This window comes from Sphaerodactylus townsendi, linkage group LG05, assembly GCF_021028975.2.
Source record: "Sphaerodactylus townsendi isolate TG3544 linkage group LG05, MPM_Stown_v2.3, whole genome shotgun sequence".
NCBI classification, from domain to species: domain Eukaryota; kingdom Metazoa; phylum Chordata; class Lepidosauria; order Squamata; family Sphaerodactylidae; genus Sphaerodactylus; species Sphaerodactylus townsendi.
In genome coordinates this window covers 59,156,659-59,165,494 of record NC_059429.1, presented here as the reverse complement: position 1 = coordinate 59,165,494, position 8,836 = coordinate 59,156,659, and the positions used below count along the sequence as shown (strand labels likewise).

The 8,836-nt window shown below is 39.3% G+C and overlaps 1 protein-coding gene across 1 annotated transcript in view; it reads left to right on the top strand.

Annotated features, from left to right (window-relative positions):
* Positions 1 to 224: 224 nt before the first annotated feature.
* Positions 225 to 8,836, top strand: part of PDE4B (phosphodiesterase 4B) — a 326,679-nt gene continuing 318,067 nt past the window's right edge. The window contains exon 1 of the mRNA XM_048496092.1: positions 225 to 450. The gene's annotated coding sequence lies outside the window, so the exon portion shown is untranslated. The remainder of the gene's footprint in view (positions 451 to 8,836) is intronic.

The following is an 8,836-nucleotide window of genomic DNA, read 5'->3' as shown; positions in this document are numbered from 1 at the left end:
TGGGGGATGCATCATTTCTCAGATCCCGGAGATTAATTGTTTAGCCTTTTAGGTAAGATTAATATCCATATTCCCAAGTCAGGGCATCTGGTGAGCAATGTATTTACGCCTAATGCTGTCTGGGTTAGCAGAACAGAATCGACAGGTGGTGGCCCTAATAGCACTAAGGCGGAAAAAAAAAAGTCTCTCACAGAGAGAGAGCGCGCGCGAGAGAGAGCAAATGCTATCTTCAGTACACGGGCTGGGAGAGCGCAAGAGCTTCATGAAACCAGCCTGATGCTGCTGCGGCTGCTTGCTGAGAGGTGCTGATGGGAGACTGAGGCCGCTAGGCTCTCGGCAGCAGCCCGGTCAGCAAACCCGACGGGGCACCAGAAAGCGCTTTCCCCTCCCAGCTTCGGCGGAAGCTGCAAAGGACGCTCGGCCGAGGCGCCCGGGCATTGCGTGGGGAAGGTAGGAGCTCCCGCCTCGGAGAGAATCCGGTCGGGGGGGACAACGCTTGCCTGAGACGGAACATTTCTGCTTGCTCACCTGGCCCTTTATCGAAGCAAGAGGACCGGCCTTATTATTTCCCTGGCTGGGTTCTTGTTTATTCGGGCTTTTGGAGAGAAATGGAGTACTCACTGGGGAGAGGGGAGAGGGGAAAGCGCACGTCACTCCGCGGACGAAACCAATAGGACTCTGGTGGGGGCGAACCAGGTAAAAGAAAAAAAAGGCGGCTGTTTGGCTAATTGCACCCCAAAGACAGACAGCCCTCACCCCTTCGCCTGAGCGTATTGGTTTGTGTTGTATATCTCCCTGCCTGTGTTGCCTTGCCAGCAGTTGGCAGGTGCAGCTCCTCTGGCTTTTGAACCACAATAACTGGCAAGAGCATCATCTGTGAACTTTGGGGCAGACAGGTGTCTCGCCAGATTTTTCTTTAGCGGGATGTTAAGATTAGGCTGTCTGTTGCATGTAATGCTAGGTGACAGGTGAGGCAAAGCATGCTGTCATGCTGTGTGCAGCATCACATGAAGGATGCTAGGATAGGAAGCCCTGAAGTTGCACAAACAGGCGTGGCAACATGCTCTGAATAAATAGAAGAGCTTAAGAGTTGAATGAGCTACTTTTAAAAGCTAAAATTAACACTGTTGACCTTGTTCAGCACTTATGTCCATTATTTTCTTTGTTTCGATCTGCTTTGTGTGGGGGCATAGTTGCTGTGTTGACGGGAGAAATAGTAAATGTGCCTAGCTCTAAAATTAATGCACAGGATTATAATTTTAGTCCCTTTTTGCTCTTGGCCTTGATTGAATGTACTAAGTAAACCATATATATACACACACATATACTTGCATGTTAAGATACATGAATTAATTCAGTGTTTAATTTTTAGCCAATAGCTGATTGTTTTGATAAGAAACATTAAAATAGATACAGTAGGAGGCATCTGGAAAACCATACACTTTCAGTTTTCATTCCATATTGATATAGACTATTTTCCCATTAATGTGGGGAAATGTGTGTGTTAAATTGTTTATTCTTTTTATTTGAAAAATAACTGAAATTTATTTTGGTTTTATTAAATTGATGGTGTTTAATTTAATTGTTTGCCATCTTTAGTTTACTACTTTTTCTGGTCTGTTGATGCTTAGCCTTTGTAATACAATGATACAATGTGTATATTTGTCAAATCTATTGACATTGAAGTGGCTGATTCTGTGCATTGTTTTTAATGTTGTTCTAGAACCGTACTACCACTGTCTTTTCTTTGTACGCACCAGTTCAAAAACAATCCAGTTGAACTATAAAGTTGCTTTTATAAACAAAAAACAAAGTTGTTTCCACATAGGTGACAATTCTTGAAAAATGGAAAAATTGTTTTTAGTGGTAAATTCTCCCTGTCATTGCAGGGAGGCTTAGGAACTCACTTTAAGGTATCTCACTTGGGTATCTCACCATTTCACTTTGAAGTTTTAGGCGTTTATTTAAGTGAAAGGCAATTGGTGAGTGGGTAGTAACTCAAGGAATGTCTCTTAAGCAGAAGGTGCTTCTTTCTTTGTCTCTGACCTGAATAGGAAAAATGAGGAGCTATGGCAAAGGATGCATGCAGTTCTAGGGGTACCTGTGGAATTACCAAAGAGTAACTTCTTTGAAGATTAAATAATGAGAGTGAATAATGAATCAGAAATGTGAATTATTCCTCATTTACCACTAGAAACAATTTTTCCATTTTTCAAGAATTGTCACCTATGTGGAAAATATTAGTCTGTATGATAGCTAGGGTATGTTAGTAGAATACAGTGGGTGTGTAAATTACAAAAAATATTCATGTACAAAAGAATCAATAGTGCAAAAGGTCATGTCAGCTTTCTATGATACTGTTGGTTTATGGCTGTCGCTTTTTTCTGAGACTGGTACAGAAAAAGATGCATGCCAAATGTTTAAAATGTGTGTTAGTCATAGTCCTTTGTTCTTTTAAAGTTATGATAAGCTGTTCCAAGGTTCAAACTGTTAAAATTCTCAAAGGTGGAGCTAGTTTTAACAGGATCTTTTTCCTTTGCTGTCTTCTGCACTTTATCTCTCTCCTGTTTGGTTACTAGATAATTATTATTGCTAATTTTGAAAGAATGGTCATACTCATTCACTCTATAGCAGAAAGAAAAGAAAAGGGAAAAAAAGAAAAAGCTGGTAAAAGGCATTCTTGGCCACGGCTGCTACTTGCTTATCCAGCAGTAGACCTGGGTCCAAGAATACCCACAGACTAGGGACATGTTCCTTCAAAGAGAGTGCAACACCCTTGGACATGAAGGATATTAAGGCATCAGATTTTTCTAGTAGATGCAATGTGTCACCACCAAGATTTGTGCATTCTAAAATGCACATGGCAGTGCTAGACTTGGAGGTGACCTTGTGTTTAGATCTCTTGCTAGTCTGTGCTGGATGACTTAAAAAATAGTACAAATGATTCAGTTTCTGGATTTAGGATCACGCAGAACAAAATTTGATGACTGGTGGTTTTAATCCAACTCCCACAGCAATTTGTGTAGGCTTGGGGACAATGGGGAAACAATGTGCTGTCTTTTTCAAGTTACTGTGAAATGGTTATCGGGGTAGCTTTCTTTAATCTCAAAGTTGTATAGCTGTTGAATCATTCTAGACATTCTTTTGTGCTAGTCTAGATTACAAAGATATCACCAGTATATTGCCAGTAGGTGAGTGAATTGTAGGTGGATTTTTTAAAACGATGACTTGATTAAGTATGTTCATAAAAACACTGAGAGCAATGCAGGAACCAAGTTGTTGTTAATGTTACAAATGATACATCCTCTGTAGGAGATTCATTTCTGTCTTGAATATGCTTAAAATTTGCCAGTATCCTAATTTGATATACATTTGTGCCTGTAGTATTGTTTAGTTATTTTCCAATCAACTTTATATCTCCCGGTAGATACTATTTATTTATGGAAAAACTTGGCTAAGTTTAGAAAAATATTGTCATGATTTCATGAATGTCATATGTAAAGCAGGCATTTAAGATAATGCATCACAGACGGCACTAATTCCTTGTGGTCCTATTTACTTATTTTGATCAAACCACTTTCCTAAGGAGTGCAGGATGGCCATTATTGCAAATTATAGGCTGATTAGCCTTTTGAATACTATGTTAGCTATATTCTAGGCATGTTTTGAATAAATTAGAAAATTGGTCAACTATATTACCATAGAACAAGCAGGTTTCAGAGAAGGAAGCCCGACAACTGAACATTGCTTGATTAAACAACATCTGATTGAAAAATATTCTTCCAAAGGCTCAGTTTCCCTATGCTGTATTTATTGTTTTGAAGTCAGATTTTGACTCAATTTCAGGGCAGAGATTATGGGAAAGCTATAATCCTCCAGTATTGATAAACAATTATTCTTTCTTATATGTGCTCTACATAACTTATCCCATTTGAGAGTGAGATGTAATCCTCAAGAACTCTTTACTGATCAAATAAAAATTTCCAAGGGAGTCAGGCAAGGGTGCCTTTTAGCACCCACCTTTTTAAACTTTATATCAATAATGTAGTTAAATATAGGGGAACTGTTGATAGCCACCCACCAAAGCTTGCAGCATGACACTTATCAATTCTATTATATGCAGATGATGCCATCCTTTTATCCAGAACCCTGAATGAACTCCGCTGAGCCCTAAAACCTTCCACAGATTACTGTGAAAATGAATACCTTGAAATTAACGTTAATAAAACCAAAGTGCTGGCCTTTGGCAGGTGCCCCAAAAAGAAGCTGGATGATGGAAGGAAATAAGATTGAACAAGTTATTAAATTTAGATATCTTGGGAGGGTTGTACAAGCTGCCAGATCTAATGTAGAGCATAGTAATATGGCTGCTGAATGTGCATTCAATATTTTAAAAAAATCATACAAAAGGAGGGCATTATGTACTGGCTACTCTGGAATTATATCCATTGAAAACTCAAATGCAGATATTATATGGTAGTTATTTTGATGTTCCTATTTCTAATATAAGACAGCTGGAGAGGATTCGACATAAATTTCTTGAGACGAGACCATTTTACAGGTTCCACTGGGTGTGCCAAATGCTTTTTTACTTTTGGAAACCAGCATTATGAGAATTGAGGCTAAAATATTTATATTATCAGCCCATCAGTGTCTCCAAGTGTGCCTTAATCCCAAAGGTCTCCTGTCATTGATAATACATGATACTTTTCAGCAGTGGCATGGGGGGATGGTGACCAGGGAAAAATGGTGCCCGGGCCCAGTTCCCATGGGACCCAGCCCCCCACCCCATGCCACCCCTGCCCCGTCCCCACTTACTTTAGTTCAGCTGACTGTAAAGAGCAGCAAGCTGAAAAAGTAGCCTTGCTGGGCCACTGGCTGAACTAAGGTAAGTGGGGTGAGGTGGGGCCACCACCCCCATGTCCCCCCATGGAACATGTTTTCTTCCGATGCCCCTTATATAATGTGGACAGATTAAGCTCTTATTTAAATATTTCTCTACTTTGGATAAGGCTGTTTTAGAAAAAAATGTTAATTGATGAACATTTTAATGTTTCTAGACAGGTGGCTGTGCTGGTCAATGTTAGGTTAAGGGGGAACACACCTAAGGCTCCTTAGGAGTTCCTGTCAGCCTTATTCTGACTGCCATCTCTTTGGGAATACTGATAGCTCTGTGAGGGGATTTTTACTTTTCCCTCAAAAACTGACTGCTTTTCCCAGGTTGGATTGGGGCACCCTTAAATGACTCTTGACCCAGGCAAAGAAAGCTGAAACATTTATTGATAGATTTACAAGAAAATAAGTTACAGAAATAATTAAACTTTTCTTTTTCTCTGGCAGAAATATTTTACTAAACACTTTAGTTGTTTCAGATGTTCTATTATCGTTTCCAAACAGTTCTCTGGCTCAGTTTTAACAGTCTTACTAAATTTCCTTCACAGGAAAAAATCTTTTCTTTACAGAACTTGACAGATACTTAAATATTCAATTCCTTTCACCAAAAGAGAGGCACACTGGGCTTACCAGAGCAGGCTGGTAACCCACTCCTTACCAGAGGAGGAAACCCACTCCTGACTCTGTTAATTGAATAACACCCACCCTCAGAGACGTCACTGTTCCATATCTAGGTGCTTTCTCCACAACAAGCCCTGCGGGTGTTGTTGGTCAATGACCATTAAATAAATGAATATTATCTGTTATCAAACACAGTTCTTTCAATAGAATGTTACATACATATTTAGCTAAAGCCACTGAATGAAGTATGTGCAAATATGTTGGTCTTTGGACTTTTGAACATAAAGTGAGATAGAATTGCAGCCTTGGTGTTCAGGAATATTTTCAAAGACATTTTTGTACCTGTGGGCAAAAGCCATTATACAAAATGTGAATAACTACAGAGGTGGAACACCTGGCTGCCTGAAATGAAAACATAGAAAATGCGTTTCAAAATATAGTTGAAGGTTATCTAAATTTTGAGGTTTAATCAGTTATATTTTGCTACTTTATTCTTGTCACTAGAGGATTATTCACTATGTGTTCCAAGATACAAAAGCCAATTACCCTACTCTTTTCCTTTGAAAAACACTGGTACTCCCCACAGCAACTCCATGCTTAAAAAACTGTCTTCAGGATTTGGGGAATAGGTGACATGAAAAGTAGTGGTACGCAGTGATTGTGAGTACCTAGTTCCTTTACTTGGAGGAAGTCTCTGATTTCATGGGAGCTTATTATCATGCATATGTATTTAGGACTGCTGTTGATTTAAATGTTGCTGGATTCTTTAAACAACAAGAAGGGTTTGGATTTATACCTGCCCCCTTCTATAAGGAGACTCAAGGCAGCTTAAACATTTCTTTCCCTTCCTCTTCCCACATACACCTTGTGAGGTAGGTAGAGTTGAGAGAATTTGGAGGGAACTGTGACTAGCCCAGTATCACCCAGCAGGAATGTAGCAGAGGGGAAAAAAACTGATTCACAAGGTAAGAGTCTGCCACTCATGTGGAGGAGTGGGGAATCCAGGTTCTCCAGATTAGAGTCCACCTGGTCTTAACCACTAAACCACGCTGTTCTTCAAAATTCTAGACATGGTCTAAACATGCCAAATAAAGAATTTAGAATGCTTAGATGATCGAATGAACTGTCACTTCAAACTACAGGTGATCACTTTTGAATGCATTCCAAATAATTGCTCCCTGCAAAGCAACTGCCCTGACCGCTCAGGCAGTACTGATTTTTTAAACAACATGTAGGAAGTATTTATTACGATGAAACACTCATAAGCAGCATTCTTTAACTGCAGGCTGAAGTGGTGCAAACCGCTTTACCATTTCATTTTCCTGCATATGTGGATCAGGCTTTAGATGCATGTGGGGAAAGGGGCATTATTATTAAAATCATGGTGGGAAGTTTCTATGTAAAGAAGGAGGCTGCTGATGAGAATATCTTAGTTTTCTGTACAAACTGCACAAGAAAGATCAATATGTCGAGGTTGGAGTGAAACATGCTGCTGTAATTCTAATCTCTGTTAGTTATTACATCTGCATAAGAATATTTCACTTACAGAACTTGACTACAATTCTAGCGTAGGCTAAGTGCGTGTATTGGAAAAATGGGCTGACTAGATACATAATCCATGGTATTTTATCATGTCTACATTTAGTACATTTGTGTCTCTTTGAAGATGAACAATCTGGCATGAGATGAGCATGGGGGAGGCATGGGGGTGCAAAATCACCGCTCATATGGCACACCTCTCCTCCCCCGCTCAGACCCAGAGCCAAGTTGACACGAGGGAGGAAAAGTGTGGGGGCGATTTTGTGCCCCCCATTTGACAGGATGGTGTGCACCCGGGGTCATGTGACCCCACATGTCTGTTAGATACATAATAGTGGGTGCTCCACCCCGATCTAGTCAATAATGTCTATATCTAGTTAAACCTGCCCATGTTTGCTCTATTTTTATGCAGGAAAATGAAATGGTAAAGCGGTTTGCACCACTTCAGCCTTGCTTGGACCACTTCAAATGACAGTAATCAGAAAGTAGAAGACAAAGAAGTCTTCCAGACTTAGATCTGAAATGGAGACACAGCCAGAATTTAAGAGTGAATAGCCATGCCTTTGTCCCCAGGGAATCTCAACCAGTTTTGAAACAGAGGGTTGGGTATGCAATGCAGCTGAGAATTCCCAGCAGATGATGGAGAAAATAGGATTGGACTTGGGATAGAGCCACTTGTCCAAAAAGGGACATCATAAATGCCCAGAAGAGCAACTTGGCTTTGAAAATTAGAATGGTGACAGGAACAAACTGCCTGCTTTTGGTGTTGAAATAACGGGTAACTGCTGGTTCTCTATGTTTTGCTGAGTTAGTGGCCTGATTCAACTGGATTATTCATTTGTGGTTGTGCTGATAACAGACTCCAAGATATCTAAATAATTTCACTTGTTCGGTGCTGTTCCCCTTGATTCTCCATTTTGAATCTTTAAAACACTCTTTGCATGATGCTTCTGCTGCAACTCCTGGGGATTAGTTTATAGCACTGAAACAAGACTGTGTTGGCTGTTTTGTATGCAATATGTTATGCTCTAATGTCACATATGATATCTTTTTTAATATGTGGCTTAAATTACCTTTGAGAATCTTAAATTGCCTTTGAGCTTACTTCTGTAATCACTGTTCTGGAATAAAAAGCAGTAGAAAAATGTATGTATTTTAGATGTGCACAGTGATCTTTATAGACTGGAAAATTGACATTTAAAATAATTTAAACAAAATTCTGTCAGAACTTTCATGTGAAATGTTTCTTCATGAGACATTCTTGAAGACATGCCCTTAGTGTTAGTCCTATGTAATGGTATTAGTAAAGAAGAAATTGACTTTTTGTGATACATGGTGTGGTATTTACTTTAAAGAACTTCCTGAAAAGGAACATCACAAAATTTCAGCTTTGCTCAATTGCATTCCCTGACTTTGGTACTAAAAAGGATGTCCCTTATGTAGTATGAATGAACAGTTACATTTTGTTGTATTAGAAATGTACCTTAGTTTCAATAGGGACAACATAAATTGTTAACTGTTATTTAATAACAAGATTAATTATGTTTCAGCCCTCATTGGGCCGCCAAGGTGGTTAACAGATTAAATATACAAATTAAAATCTCATCTTAACAACCATTAAAACCAACACAAAAATGCATCAAGTTAAAGACAGAGCTTAAATAAGTACAACAGATGAAAATAACAGTTTAAATTATTGGGGAGGCAGAAGGGAATGCCAAACAGAACAAAAAAGTCTTCACCTACTGGCAGAAAACAACTACAGAAGGGTACAGATGAATCT